This window comes from Pleurodeles waltl, chromosome 2_2 (assembly GCF_031143425.1).
Source record: "Pleurodeles waltl isolate 20211129_DDA chromosome 2_2, aPleWal1.hap1.20221129, whole genome shotgun sequence".
NCBI lineage: Eukaryota > Metazoa > Chordata > Amphibia > Caudata > Salamandridae > Pleurodeles > Pleurodeles waltl.
In genome coordinates this window covers 266,112,319-266,128,960 of record NC_090439.1, presented here as the reverse complement: position 1 = coordinate 266,128,960, position 16,642 = coordinate 266,112,319, and positions in this window count along the sequence as shown.

Sequence of the window (16,642 nt, the reverse complement as noted above, 5' to 3'; positions counted from 1 at the left end):
TAATTAAGTAGATGTAATAAATTTTGTATTACAATAATTTTACAATAAAAAGGATATTAAAATATTTTATAATTAATTTGAAATGATCTACTATTTTTCTATCTTTTTTAACAGTTCTGAGAAAGTAGCCTCTTTCTAGCATGGTTAACCCTATTTTTGGCCTATTTGTCAGTGTTTGTCAGTATGTTTTTACTGTCTCATTGGGATCCTGCTATCCAGGACCCCAGTGCTCATGGTCTGTGCCCTATGTGTGTTGTCAGTATGCTTGACCTTGCCACTGGGGTTCTGCTAACCAGAACTCCGTTTCTTATGCTCTCTCTGTGTACCAAATTTGTCACTATAGTTTAGTGACTCCATATTCCAATTCTGATTGGCACACTGGACCCGCCTTATACGTCCCTAGTTTATGGTATCTAGGCACCCAGGGCATTGGGGTTCCAGGAGATTCTTATGGGCTGCAGCATTTCTTTTGCCACCCATAAGGAACTCATACAAACACTCCTTCAGGACTGCCATTGCAGCCTGAGTGAAATAGTACACACACTATTTCACAGCCATTTTTCACTGGAACAGGTAACTTACAAGTCACCTATATGTCTAACCTTCAGTTACTGAAGGCTAGGTGCAATGTTACTGTGTGGGAGGGCACCCTTGCACTAGCAAAGGTACCCCCACATTATCCAGAGCCGATTCCCAAGAATTTGTGAGTGCGGGGACACCATTATAAGTGTGCACTACATATATGTCACAATGGTAACTCTGAATATGAGCATGTGAGGTGTCTAAGATTGTGAAGTTGAACCCCCAATTCAAATCTGATATTGGGAGGCCAATTCCATGCACCCTGGGAGCTCCACCACGGACCCCCAGTACTACCAAACCAGCTCCCTGAGGTTTCCAATGCAGCCCCATATGCTGCCACCTCACAGGCAGGTTTCTGCCTTCCTGGGGATTGAGCAGCTCATTCCCAGGAAGGAAGAACAATGCATTCCCTTTAGGAGAGGGGTGTTATACCCTCTGCCATTGGAAATAGGTGTTACAGGCATGGGAGGAGTATCCTCCCAGAGCCCCTGGAAATGATTTGAAGGGCACAAACGGTGCCCTCCTTGCATAATCTAGTCTACACTGGTTCAGGGACCACAGTCCCTGCTCTGGAGGGAAACTGGACAAAGGAAAGAGGAGCAACCACTCCCCTGTCCATCACCACCCCAGGGGTGGTGCCTAGAGCTCCTCCAGAGTGTCCCTGGCATTAGCCATCTTGGAGGTGTGGAGACCCTCTGGGAGCATCTGAGTGTCTAGTGCCAACAGGTGACATCAGAGACTCCTCCTGATAGGTGCATACCTGGGTAGGTAGCCAATCCCCCTCTCAGGGCTATTTAGGGTCTCCAGTCTGGGTGTTTCCTCAGATTCGATTTGCAAGATTCCTCCAGGACTCCTCTGCATCCTCTGCTTCAGCTTCTGACCATCGGGTCAACCGCAGACTTCTCCAGGAACCGCTGTAACTGCAGCAAATTATACAGGAAGGCTCCTGTGACATGCTGTGAGAAGGTAGCCTCTTTCTAGCCTTGTTACCCCCACTTTTGGCCTGTTTGTGAGTGTATGTCAGGGTGTTTGTCACTGTTTTCACTGTCTCACTGGGATCCTGATAGCCAGGCCTCAGTGCTCATAGTGAAAACACTATGTTTTCAGTATGGTTGTTATGTGTCACTGGGATCCTGCTGGTCAGGACCCCAGTGCTCATAGGTTTGTGGCCTATATGCATGTGTCACTGGGACCCTGTCACACAGGGGCCCAGTGCTCATAGGTGTGCATGTATATGTTCCCTGTGTGGTGCCTAACTGTCTCACTGAGGCTCTGCTAACCAGAACCTCAGTGGTTATGCTCTCTCATTACTTTCAAATTGTCACTAACAGGCTAGTGACCATTTTTACCAATTTACATTGGCTTACTGGAACACCCTTATAATTCCCTAGTATATGGTACTGAGGTACCCAGGGTATTGGGGTTCCAGGAGATCCCTAAGGGCTGCAGCATTTCTTTTGCCACCCATAGGGAGCTCTGACAATTCTTACACAGGCCTGCCACTGCAGCCTGAGTGAAATAACGTCCACGTTATTTCACAGCCATTTTACACTGCACTTAAGTAACTTATAAGTCACCTATATGTCTAACCTTTACCTGGTAAAGGTTAGGTGCAAAGTTACTTAGTGTGAGGGCACCCTGGCACTAGCCAAGGTGCCCCCACATTGTTCAGAGCCAATTCCCTGAACTTTGTGAGTGCGGGGACACCATTACACGCGTGCACTACATATAGGTCACTACCTATATGTAGCTTCACAATGGTAACTCCGAATATGGCCATGTAACATGTCTATGATCATGGAATTGCCCCCTCTATGCCATCCTGGCATAGTTGGCACAATCCCATGATCCCAGTGGTCTGTAGCACAGACCCTGGTACTGCCAAACTGCCCTTCCTGGGGTTCCACTGCAGCTGCTGCTGCTGCCAACCCCTCAGACAGGCATCTGCCCTCCTGGGGTCCAGCCAGGCCTGGCCCAGGATGGCAGAACAAAGGACTTCCTCTGAGAGAGGGTGTGACACCCTCTCCCTTTGGAAAATGGTGTGAAGGCAGGGGAGGAGTAGCCTCCCCCAGCCTCTGGAAATGCTTTCTTGGGCACAGATGTGCCCAATTCTGCATAAGCCAGTCTACACCGGTTCAGGGACCCCTTAGCCCCTGCTCTGGCGCGAAACTGGACAAAGGAAAGGGGAGTGACCACTCCCCTGACCTGCACCTCCCCTGGGAGGTGTCCAGAGCTCCTCCAGTGTGCTCCAGACCTCTGCCATCTTGGAAACAGAGGTGCTGCTGGCACACTGGACTGCTCTGAGTGGCCAGTGCCACCAGGTGACGTCAGAGTCTCCTGCTGATAGGCTCCTTCAGGTGTTAGTAGCCTATCCTCTCTCCTAGGTAGCCAAACCCTCTTTTCTGGCTATTTAGGGTCTCTGTCTCTGGGGAAACTTTAGATAACGAATGCAAGAGCTCATCCGAGTTCCTCTGCATCTCTCTCTTCACCTTCTGATAAGGAAACGACTGCTGACCGCGCTGGAAGCCTACAAACCTGCAACATAGTAGCAAAGACGACTACTGCAACTCTGTAACGCTGATCCTGCCGCCTTCTCGACTGTTTTCCTGCTTGTGCATGCTGTGGGGGTAGCCTGCCTCCTCTCTGCACCAGAAGCTCCGAAGAAATCTCCCGTGGGTCGACGGAATCTTCCCCCTGCAACCGCAGGCACCAAAAAGCTGCATTACCGGTCCCTTGGGTCTCCTCTCAGCACGACGAGCGAGGTCCCTCGAATCCAGCGACTCTGTCCAAGTGACCCCCACAGTCCAGTGACTCTTCAGCCCAATTTTGGTGGAGGTAAGTCCTTGCCTCACCTCGCTGGGCTGCATTGCTGGGAACCGCGACTTTGCAGCTACTCCGGCCCCTGTGCACTTCCGGCGGAAATCCTTTGTGCACAGCCAAGCCTGGGTCCACGGCACTCTAACCTGCTTTGCACGACTTTCTAAGTTGGTCTCCGGCGACGTGGGACTCCTTCGTGCAACTTCGGCAAAAACCATTTCACGCATCCTGGTAGTGCCTGTTTCTGGCACTTTTCCGGCTGCTACCTGCTTCAGTGAGGGCTCTTTGTCTTGCTCGACGTCCCTTCTCTCTTCAGGTCCAATTTGCGACCTCCTGGTCCCTCCTGGGCCCCGGCAGCATCCAAAAACGCTAAACGCACGATTTGCGACTGGCAAGGCTTGTTGGCATCCTTCCGGCGGGAAAACACTTCTCCACAACTCTCCAAGGCGAGAGGGATCCGTCCACCAAAGGGGAAGTCTCTAGCCCTTTACGTTCCTGCAGAAACCTCAGCTTCTTCTGTCCAGTCGAAGCTTCTTTGCACCCGCAGCTGGCATTTCCTGGGCATCTGCCCATCTCCGACTTGCTTGTGACTTTTGGACTTGGTCCCCTTGTTCCACAGGTACCCTAGATTGGAAATCCACAGTTGTTGCATTGCTGGTTTGTGTCTTTCCTGCATTATTCCTCTAACACGACTTCTTTGTCCTTAGGGGAACTTTAGTGCACTTTGCACTCACTTTTCAGGGTCTTGGGGAGGGTTATTTTTCTAACTCTCACTATTTTCTAATAGTCCCAGCGACCCTCTACAAGGTCACATAGGTTTGGGGTCCATTCGTGGTTCGCATTCCACTTTTGGAGTATATGGTTTGTGTTGCCCCTATCCCTATGTTTCCCCATTGCATCCTATTGTAACTATACATTGTTTGCACTGTTTTCTAAGACTATACTGCATATTTTTGCTATTGTGTATATATATCTTGTGTATATTTCCTATCCTCTCACTGAGGGTACACTCTAAGATACTTTGGCATATTGTCATAAAAATAAAGTACCTTTATTTTTAGTATAACTGTGTATTGTGTTTTCTTATGATATTGTGCATATGACACTAAGTGGTACTGTAGTAGCTTCACACGTCTCCTAGTTCAGCCTAAGCTGCTCTGCTAAGCTACCATTATCTATCAGCCTAAGCTGCTAGACACCCTATACACTAATAAGGGATAACTGGGCCTGGTGCAAGGTGCAAGTACCCCTTGGTACTCACTACAAGCCAGTCCAGCCTCCTACACATGCAACTTAAGCTCCAGCCAGCAACTGCAATAGTTTCCAAGGTGTGCATGCTCCGAGGACTGCCTGTCTTCATCCTGCACCAGAAGAACCGAAGGAATCTCCTGTGGAGTGACGGAGTCACTTCCCTGATTCAGCAGGCACCTCTTTGCAACGACGACTGGTACTCGGGGACTCCTCTCCTGTCAAAGAGCGTGGTCCCTGGAACACAGGTGGTGGACTGAAGTGACCCTGACTGTCCAAAGGTCCAGCTGTCCCAATTTGGAGGAGATAGGAGTTTGCCTCCCTGTGCTAGGCAGTACCCCTGTGCATCATGTCCTCTGCAGCTCCTTGGGCTTCTGTGCATTTCTTCCAAAAGTTCTCCGTGCACAGCATAGCCCAGGTCCTCAGCACTCCATCCTGCAATGCCCAGCTTTCTGAGTTGTTCTCCGGTGGCGAGGGATCCTCCTCTGTAGTGCTGCAACGACCGCACTTTGCAAATTCTTTGTCCCTGTGTCCTGGGACTCCCGTGGGTGCTGTTTGGTCTTCTGAGGGCTCTCTGAAATGCTGAGAGGCTCCTATGTCTCCTCATTCTGAGTTGAGGCCCCCAGGTCCCTCCTGGGCCCCAGCAGCTCCTATTTGATGCATACCGCGTACTTCCATGAACCAAGGCTTGTTGGTGAAATACAGTGACACAAACAGCCTGCGGCCAACAACTCGACGTGGGACATATCTTGCACCAAGCAGTAACCCACAGCTATCTTCTTTGGTGCCTTCTTGTACTTTTCTTTCAACCAGAGAATCCACTTTTGCACCTTCTTTCAGGTGGGCAGGGGCTCCTGATCTTCTGGGACTCTTCATCGACTTCTGGACTTGGTCTCCTCTCTCCACAGGTCTTCAGGTCCAGGAATCCATCATTGCTTGCTTGGTTCTTGCATAATTCTTCATCACAATTTGTAGTGTGTTCTGAGGAAACTTGCTGTACTTTACTCCTGGGTTCCTGGGCTCTAGGGAGGGGCACTTTCCTTACCTTTGGTGTTTTCCTACACTCCCTGCGTCCCTCTTCACAATACACTTGCCTACGGGGGAAATCGCCATTCGCATTCCACTATTTTAGTATGTGGTTTGTGTTGTCCGTAGGCCCATTGCAACCTATTTTATTTTTCACTGTTTGCACTATTCTATGACCGTTTACTTACCTGATTTTGGTTAACAGTGTATATATTGTGGATAATACTTACCTCCAGTAGGAGTATTGCCTATAAGATATTTTTAGCCTTGTGTCACTAAAATAAAGTACCTTTATTTTTGGTAACACTGAGTATTGTTTTTATTGTTTATAAGTACTGTGTCACTACAGTGATATTGCAAGAGCTTTGCATTTCTTCTCGTTCAACCTTAGCTGCTCTGCTACAGCTACCCCTAGACAGCCTAAGCTGCCAGACACTGCCTACATTTCACTAATAAGGGATATCTTAACCTGGTATAAGGTTTAAGTTCCTTAGGTATACACAACAAACCAGGCCACCCTCCTACAACAGTAAATTATATTTATTTATATTTCAACTTTTTTAATAAGTTCATTTTATATTAACATCATTTCCAATGAAGTTTTATTTTAAGTCGCTAACAAAATAATTTTCTATGGGAGAGGGTTGCAATACCAGTGTTGGCCTTCTGTGGTGCTATACTAGGGTAGCACAAGTCACAGCACTTTGCTACTATTTTGGGTCACTTTGTGGTGGTAGTAAATAAAGAAGTGTTGTTTGTGAATAGCTATAGCTATAGCTAGGATTACTCATTTGTGGGTGGGTTGGTATTACTCCATAAACACCTCCCTAAAATTCCCTTAACCCTTCCTTACTCCTCCCCAATCTGATTCTGTTTTGTAGTAAGTACTCCCCATTTTCCTGTCACTCCCTATGCCCCTCCCATAGTTAATACTAAAACATATACCTACGTCTGGAGAGACTTTGCACTTGGGTCAAAGACCTTTGCCACATATAAGTAAAGAAGAGTCAAAGGCATAAACTCCACATGGAGAATAGCATTTTGTGTGCATTTTGCAGTACTACAAAACGTACTACAAAATGCAAATTGTGAATTTAATCCTACATATTTTGCTCATCTACAAACACCAAAAGAACATTTGTGGGGGAAGTTCCAAATCCTGATTTAGAGAATCAGGATTTGCATAATTTTCTGACCGCACATTGTACTTACAAATAGGTTGGGTTTTTACAGTTGTATTATAGGGTTATGACTGAAGGTGGAGTAATGCAGTTTGAGACTCCATCCATTACATGTCTGACAATGTGCAAGTACACATTTATTTTTGATATTATATTTATTGAGTTTTTTAATTTTATTAATATGTGTGCCTATCTTGATGCAATAATGTAATGTAACTACTGAAAGTCTGAGGCTTTATAAGTATGTACACTAATGTTCATTTAAAAATGGCTTCATGTACTCATTATTCATGTTTTACATTTACACCTTAATTTGCATTAGTTGAAGTAGCATGTATTCTTGTCTTCATATTTTGCATCTATTCTGAAACATTGAAAATAGCATATGTATAACCATGTGTTCAAGAAGCACATCATATATTTAGTTAAAGTTAACATCACTAACAGCCTTAATTCTGAAATGCATTTTTTTGGATAGCATGTTCTTTTTTTGCAGGTGGGTTTCAATGCTTCAGTAGCTAGAGGAAAGGTCTATTACTTGTATACTAGCCTCACTGATACTAAGGCCTGAGAAGAGAACATTTTAGGATAAGAAGTGAAGAGTTAATGAGCAGCTGAAGTCTCCTGTTCATTGTGTATGAAGAATGTGAGACATTCAAAGTTGCGAAGACTGTTCGAGTTCTGTGGAATGAGAAACCTGGGTAACTCAAAAGTTATGGGACCGACTCGAAGATCATTGGTCCCTGGAATGGAGGGAAAGATAACATTTATATTGAATGTTTGGCTTGTTTTAATTGATGCGTATACTGTTAGAAGCCAGGGCAGATTCACTTAGACTTTGAGGGGGTACAGACCTCTCTGCTTCCTTTACTCCTGCAAGTGTGAAGCTTAATGCAAAAACAAATTCCTTTCTGGAAGACTCCTACTGAGGTCTTCACTATGCTGACTCCTTTTCGCATTCCCAAAATGCCTTAAACAACTCTCCTCTCACCCTTGAACCTTAATTCCAGTCATATCCTATATGAAAGGTAGTGCGAAAGAAGTCCAAAGAGATTTTTTTGAATGCTCAAGACTCAAAGCTAAAACATATTCTTAGAAGTCACGTCTTATAAAAGTGCGTTTCTTCTTATAATTCCAATGGTGCAGGAACCATGGAGTCATGTTACAATCCAAAAAGCTTTTCTTTATTAAACATTTAACCTCAGCCAACCCAATGCACTTTGTCCCCAACAAGGGACTTTATCAGAGCTGAGGGCAGAAAAACATCATTAGATGTAAAATTCCAAAAAAAGAAGAGAGAATCAGATTATGAAACAACCACATAATACAAACATTCTAACCATAAAAGCTATTTTTCTACAATAAAAAACATATCATGGCCTGCAACATTTACTTCAACATACAAACAGTAGCCTGAAAACATTAAAAATGCATAACACTCAACCCACTTCACATGACGTTTCATCACAGTGTAATTCTTTGAGGACAATGAATCTCATATCCCTCATACCCTCTCTCTTCAATTGACTAACGCATGCAAATATAGGTGAACACAAAAAAATATTTGGCCAGTCCTAATGGATTGGCCAAGTCTGTAAAATAAAAGCAAACAGTATTACTTTCTACAAAGAATGAATATATGGGATAAAGATTGCATGTGGTCAACTGTGATGACTAAGTGTACTTTTCAGATGTGAAAGTTTCCCTTGTGCTTTCCACTAGAAGCTCATCCTAGAGCGCACAACGAAACACCAAACAATAAAATGCATGAGGTGAGAGAGAAATGCTTCTCTGTGTGCAACCAATGTCCATTCAGTGCATATTTTAAGCAATTAGAAGCAACAGGTGAAGCAGAAAGCTACACTGTCAAGCCATACCTAAAACGCTTTATGAACAAAGTCACCAAGTCATTACTTTGTGGGTATTTACACACAGAAATCCTATTTTTGACATACAGTTTACACATTTACACTTGGAGCGAAAAAAGTGCTGCAGTAAGGGTGCACACTAGGACTTTAAAACACCCAAACAATTCATACTTTTTAGCATGTAGGCTGCGACATTTCTCCATGCAGCACAACATTTTACAGGTGCATTAAAATGGAAAAAATGTTATCTCTGCTAAAGTGTATCTCACAGTACTTCCATGCAATGTCCGCCCTGCATACTTACCAGCGGCGGCTGCCGCAAATCTCAAGGGGAGGGGTGGGCGGGGAAGGGGGGTGTTAAATATAATTAAAAATGTAAAAACGTACCTCTTCCCATCACCACCATCTCTTGCCCCTCGCTCGTTGTTCCTTTTCTTCCCTAGAATTCACTGGGACCCCAGCACAAGCTCCCCAGCAACATAGCGCTGCTTTCATGCTAAACCTAGCATGAAAGCAGCATCAGGATTGGTCTGAGAAGCTTGGATTGCCACTCATACACAATCATGGGGTGTGTGCAGTTTCTTCACCCTAGCTGTTCAACACAGCCGAGCTGCTGAAAGTGCGCATGTGTGCTTGGTCGCCCTGAGAAGTGCACTGTCTCCTCATCCCCCCCACCTCCTGTGGCCCAGCCCGCCCCTCCCTGAGACAGCAGCTGAAAAATAAAATGATAATTACATATCGTTTTATCTTTCAGCTCCTGTCTTAGCCAGGGGGGTGACGCTCCTTTGCCTTGTGAAGGAGCCGCCCTGATCCTTTCTGCAGAAGTATGTATAGCGAGGAGGCGTGCAACATGAATATCTATACGTGAGTATATTTGCGAGTGTACTCCGATGAATGTGTCTTTCATGAATATTATGTTTTTTAACAAACATTTATTCTTTCTGTCCCACTACTGACAATTGTCACATCATTTTTGCGAAGCATTGTCTTCCACTGTAGCATATTTAATTGATTGATATTGCAGAGAGAGAACTTTCACAATAACCAGTTCCTTTTTCTCGCACTGGAAGTCGCGACGAGACAATTTTATGGTGATTATGCCTATTAGCCATTTGGATGCATTCACAGGTTTCCGAAGCAGCCTACAATTAAGGCCAGACGTGTGCCTGCGTTTTGCGACAGTGGAATATTCAATTATTTGTTGGGTCTGAAGTAATTCCCTGTACTCCGAGCTTGTTAATGTCATTATAGGGCTGAAATAAAGTGATTACGCTAAATGTGTGTTTATCCAATGAGCAAGGCTGCAGTCGCTTCGCGGCGACTGCTAGCGGAATAATCATTTATTTTACACGCATTCATCATTTAGCGCCCCTGCATTTTCTCGTCGTTCTCTACTCCCTTGCATCGGAAAGGCGCCAACACATTGCCGAGGTTCTCTGAAATTCTGTCAGATGACAAGCAGCAAAAAAGAAGTCCTACACAGCAGAGCTACGGATAATGACCACAGAGTCCACTCCCGGTCAGTGATGACAGCTTGAACTAACTGAAAATGGCATATCTGCTGCTGAGCCGGCCACTTACGTTATTTCTCTTGACATGGTTCTCCGGAAGGCCTAATTTTTTTGACATTTGACCATGCAAATTTGTGGCCTGCTGCATTACTCTGCATTAACATCCTCCCACTGTTGCTGTTTCAATTGTGCTAGATGCTGCGGGAGCCGTCCTAATAAAGGCCATAGACTGAGGGGGAGTTAAATATAGATGTAACGGGACTTTTAAAATGAGCACTCGAGTTTAAACGCAAAGCTATCTAGAAAACAAAGAACAGGTCTGTTCTTTGCGACCGTCGTCCAATGTGTATAAGCTAATTATCGTCTTACTTTCTGCAAAAATATGTTTCATCTCTTTCACAATGGAAATCTCGGATTTTTTGGATTACTAATAGATAACTGTGACATATGGTTACTAATGATCCCAATGCATGAACATCTAGCTTCCATTACTACCTGATTTATTTATTTCACGTTTAAATTATTTTGATAGGAGCAGCGGCCATAGTTGTTTTTCAAACGATACATACTAACGAAATTCTGCAGTCTTGCCCTTATGACCTTGAATAATTCTTAAAGATATTGTTTTAAATACCGTTTTCCTTTAATTTAATTTTAATGTCGGTGATGTGTAAGAGTCTATTACAGACATTTTGCTGAGAAAGTTTGTGTTTATGTTTCTTGCAACAATCATAAAATGTTTCTTTTAGATCAAAACAGGACCTCACGCGAGAAATAGGAGGGTGTTACATAAATTATTTGCAGTAATAACAGTGAGCTGCTTGCTGGTTACAATATTGAAAATACACTTCAATATCCCCGGGTATTAGGTGTGGATGAGTGTGTCTACGCTCTGCCAGTGACCTGGCAGAAGAGGGCATGAAACACCTGAAACGTCGTTCCCCTTGTCGCTATTAACTTGCATTCTTTCAATTAGATGATACTTCACTGTTCTTTTTATTTATTAAGAGGACAAACTTGGGTATAACTGTTATTCTTTCTGTTCAGAAAATATTGACAAGCAAAGACGAGCGCTGATTATGAGGAAAGCAACTACTGCAAATCCTGCTCTTTAGGGCCTCATTTACAAGAATCTGACGCATCGCCATTGATGGTCAGATTTTTTGAGTCTGCAGCACACTCCCTAACAACGCCATGGATACACTGTATTTAGAATACAGAACTCCATGGCTCAAGTTTTCACAGACGCGTTAGAAATTCTAACACATCTGTTGGGGTAAACAGATGCATTGCTGGAGTAGCATCGTAAAAATGATGCTACAGCAACAAAGTGAGGAGGTTCCTATTGGAAAAAGCCCTCTGCCAATTTTACACCTGCTCTGATCAGGTGGTAAAACTCTGACACAGTGAATTCACAGAATGGTGCAGTGAAATGTAAATTTCACTGCGTCAGTTCTGTGTGTTTTTTTGCCTGGGAACACCTACCCTACATACATTATGCCTGGCACAGGTCAAATCTGACGCAGGGCTTTTCAAACTGATGCATTGGGCCCAATGCGTCAGTTTGTAATTCTGGAGCAGTTCAGTGCACTGCTAGTGCCACCGCTGCATAAACAAAATGATGCAGCGGTGGCGCAAAGGGCTTGTAAATGAGGCACTTAGCTTTTTTTCTGGTTGACATTCCATTTAAAAGTACAAATACACATTACAAGAAAACAAATGTGTAAATAATTATAAAACAGTGCATTTTTATTAGGAAAGTAAGAAAATGACATATATGTACACAATAGTTTCTCAGCTCTGTCGCTACTCTCTTTTGGGCTGAGGAACACAGGGTTACATTGCATACCAAAAAAACAGCATTCATTTAGTCTCTCTATGCTTTATAAACTATGCTAACCTAATTTCATCTGTATATTTTCCCAAGAATGTATGTTAAGATATTTTGTCCACCTGTGCTGCCCAGGATAGTATCAATGATTTCCTGATGTTTGGTTCAACAGTTTTCAGGATAATGCTAAAATGGTTGGTTGTTGATTGCCCAATGCTTTACTAACCTTGTAAGTTACTTACCTAACTTATTATTATATAACTAGACTTTGCACACTAAGGTGGTCATTACAACCCTGGCGGACGGTGTTAAAGCTGCGGTAATACCGCAAACAGGCCGTCAGACAAAAAAAGGGAATTATGACCCTGGTGGAAACCGCCAACTAAGACAACCACTTTAACACATTGCCCGCAACGGCGGTACAGACAAACAGCGCGGCGGTCACCGCCAATAGACAGGTGGAAGACAATGTACCGCCCACACTATCACAACACACCAATCCGCCACCTTTTACGGGGCGGATTCACCGTGGATAAAAACACGGCAGAAACAGCTTGTGCTATGGGAAAACGCTCACCTCAACACATCACACGAGGAACGAGGACACCATGGAGCCGGAACTACAAATCTTACCTGCCCTTGCATTCCTGCTCATCTACGACCAACGGCGACGTAGGCGCAGAACAAACCGGTGAGTACAGCACCTACGACACAGGGGAGGGGGGAGGCAAAAGTTACGGGGACACCCACCAAACACCCCCACCCTCGCATATTACAACATACACACCAATGCAGTCACAAAAATCACAGTAACAACCCACAATCCCCCCGGAAGAATGCAAAGACAAAGCGAATAGCGTTCAAACTTTGTATTGTGCCAATATACTACTCATTCAAAAATATACGGATATATATATCACGAAATCTGTCAAAAATAAATGTACAATACAAGAAGTAGTGCAGAGATGTACACAACAATGTCCGTGCACCAACAGTCCAAAAATGCAATGGGCGACGTCCACAATAGATACCTGAACAAAATCCGAGAGAACACTGCCGGGGCATCAGATAGAAACAATACAGGCACCTCAGGGGGAAGGGAAAGGGGGGCACCTCAGCCAGATGAATGCAAAGCCAGATCCACGACGGGGCTCAATGACCATTGATGTATCCTGGGGAGTGCAAAGCCACGGTCTCTCAAGTCACTTCAGTGGGTGGGTTGCCCACTGTGCCATCCTGGGGAGTGCAAAGCCACAGTCTCTCAAGTCTAACAAGTGGGTGGCTTGCCCACTGTTACATCCTGGGGAGTGCAAAGCCACAGTCTCTGAAGTCTCTACAGTGGGTGGCTTGCCCACTGTTACATCCTGGGGAGTGCAAAGCCACAGTCTCTCAAGTCTCTACAGTGGGTGGCTTGCCCACTGTTACATCCTGGGGAGTGCAAAGCCACAGTCTCTCAAGTCACTTCAGTGGGTGGGTTGCCCACTGTGCCATCCTGGGGAGTGCAAAGCCACAGTCGCTCAGCGGTGCTTAGCCATGGCAGTCTTTGCCCTGTTCAGCGGTGCTTTGCCATGCCGGTCTTTTGCCCTGTTCAGCGGTCTTCACCATGGCGGTCTTTGCCCTGTTCAGCGGTCTTCACCATGGCGGTCTTTGCCCTGTTCAGCGGTCTTCACCATGGCAGTCTTGGCCTTGTTCAGCGGTGCTTAGCCATGGCGGTCTTTGCCCTGTTCAGCGGTGCTTTGCCATGGTGGTCTTTGCCCTGTTCAGCAGTCTTCACCATGGCGGTCTTTGCCATGTTCAGCGGTCTTCACCATGGCAGTCTTGGCCTTGTTCAGCGGTGCTTAGCCATGGCGGTCTTTGCCCTGTTCAGCGGTCTTCACCATGGCAGTCTTGGCCTTGTTCAGCGGTGCTTAGCCATGGCGGTCTTTGCCCTGTTCAGCGGTGCTTTGCCATGGCGGTCTTTTGCCCTGTTCAGCGGTCTTCACCATGGCGGTCTTTGCCCTGTTCAGCGGTGCTTTGCCATGGCGGTTCTGGTACGGATATTGGTGTGTGGCATTACGATCTCCACACTGGACATTGGTGTGTGGCATGACGAACTCCACACTGGACGTTGGTGTGTGGCTTGACGTTCCATCATTGGCCAGCAGGGCTGTGGGATTCTGGACCCTCCTGGGCTGTGACTCCGGCGGTGGAGGTGGTCTCCTGACCAGTAACGATACTTGGGCCCTCCTGGGCTATGACTCTGGTGGTGGTCTCCTGACCAGTAAAGATACTTGAGCCCTCCTGGGCTGTGACTTCGGCGGTGGTGGTGGTCTCCTGACCAGTAACGATACTTGGGCCCTCCTGGGATATGACTCTGGCGGTGGTCTCCTGCCCATTAACGATACTTGAGCCCTCCTGGGCTGTGACTCCGGCGGTGGTCTCCTGACCAGTAACGATACTTGAGCCCTCCTGGGCTGTGACTCTGGCGGTGGCGGTGGTCTCCTGACCAGTAACAATACTTGAGCACTCCTGGGCTGTGACTCCGGCGGTGGCGGAGGTCTCTGGACCAGTTACGATACTTGAGCCCTCCTGGGCTATGACTCTGGCGGTGGTCTCCTGACCAGTTACGATACTTGAGCCCTCCTGGGCTATGACTCTGGCGGTGGTCTCCTGACCAGTAATGACGGTGCTGGCGGTTGTGTCTGGACCGCCGGAAATGATGGCACACTTCTCCGCCGTGACACTCACAACAGGTTGGGGAGACTTCCTCGGGACCTTCCCCACCTTCTTTTGAGTTACAGATGACTCACCAATCGCCTTGGATCCCATGTCACTGTTTGTCCCACCAGGAGTCTTGACACAGTCCCGTCGTCCACTCTCCAATTTCAGAGCCTTTACAGGGAGAGGGCTGACAGTGCCTTGGCTCCGGGTCCTACTGCCTGCCCTGGTGGACGGGGCACTCCAAAAACCTGGAACACCCACCACTGGTACTGGAGGCTTTTGGGCTGAGGCGCTATGACGGGACTGATGAATTGAAGGGGGGGTGGGGGCAAAAAGGTCAATTTGACATTGGGACAGTTTCTGACGTACACTGGGATGGGTAGCTGGAGGGGCTCTGGGAGTGGAGGAAGAGGAGGTGTTTGTAAGAGGTGTCACTTTAGCTGTTTTGGGTGCAGGTGCAGGTACTGGAGGCTGTCGTGAGGTGGAAGGATGTTGGGTGAGTGATTGCCGGCGTTTGTGTACTTTGGGAGGGGTCGTCACAGACACACTGGGAGAGGACACAGGGGACGTGTAAATGGCAGTGGAGGTGGTGAGTGCAGGTGAGCGGCTTGTGGTGCTGGGTGTCCTGGTGCGAGTCCTAGTGCCTGTAGATGTGGTGCATGCAGGTGTGTGTGTAGATGACACTGGGAGGGAGGAGGGAGAAGAGGAGGAGGGGGACACAGTGGAGACAGTGGATGTTGCTGTGTCTGTATGGGTCTGATGCTTGTGTGAGTGCCTGTGGTGTGTGTGGTGCCTATGTTTGCTTGAGCTACTTGTGTGTGTTGACTTGTGTGCATGCTGGTCTGTAGGTGTGCTTGAGATGGGCTGGGGTACAGGGGATTGGGTCTGGGTGGAGGAAGTTGGAGGGGGGAGACTGGACACAGGGACAATGGCTGCCATCAGTGCTGAGGCCAGAGATTGCAGGGTTCGCTGAAGGACAGCCTGACCAGAATGAATGCCTTCCAGGAATGCATTACCGTGTTTCAACTCTCGTTCTACACCCTGGATGGCATTCACAATGGTAGACTGCCCAACAGTGAGTGACCTGAGGAGGTCAATGGCCTCCTCACTGAGGGCAGCTGGGGTGACTGGGGCAGGGCCTGAGGTGCCTCGGGCGAAGGTGATGCCCACCCTCCTGGGTGAGCGGGCACGGGATGAACGCTGAGGGGCTGCTGGGAGGGCGGTGCTGGTAGGGGAGGTGGCCGCTGTACCTGTAGAAGTGGGGCGCACAGATGGTGCCGCCACCACAGGGGAGCTCACATCGGCGGACGAGTCCTGTGGCCGACATGAAGCTCCCCTCGCCCTCCGTCCCACTGGTGAATTCAGAGTCTGTGGTGTGGACCTCCATGGCCATGTGGGATGCAGCTCCCTTCTGCTCCGGTGCCACTGTATCTCCGCCTGTTGATGCTGATGTACAGAAGGACAGGGAGAGCAGAAAAAGGGTAGAGACAGAAGAAAGAGAGTTTTAGTGCATGGCATACCGCTACCGTTGGCGGACAAGACAAACGCAGCAGCCCCCTGCATTACGCTGTGCTCCTGCCCTCTGCACATGCAATTTCTGGGATATGGCTTACATGGCAATGGTAGAAATCTGCCCACATGGATGGCAAGGGGGCAACTATACATCAATTTGCCATTTTTTTGGAGCTGGGGTAGAGTGCCACATGGCCTACTTAACTGAGGGGCTTTGCCTACCTAACTCGCCCTGGCCTAGGGACACCCAGAGCCCACCACCCCCACCCAGACAGCTCCACTGCACACAAAGTCCATAGGATGAGGTTGTACTCACCCCCTTGTGTCTGCTGTGATGTCCTTAAGCGCCCATCCAACTCCGGGTAG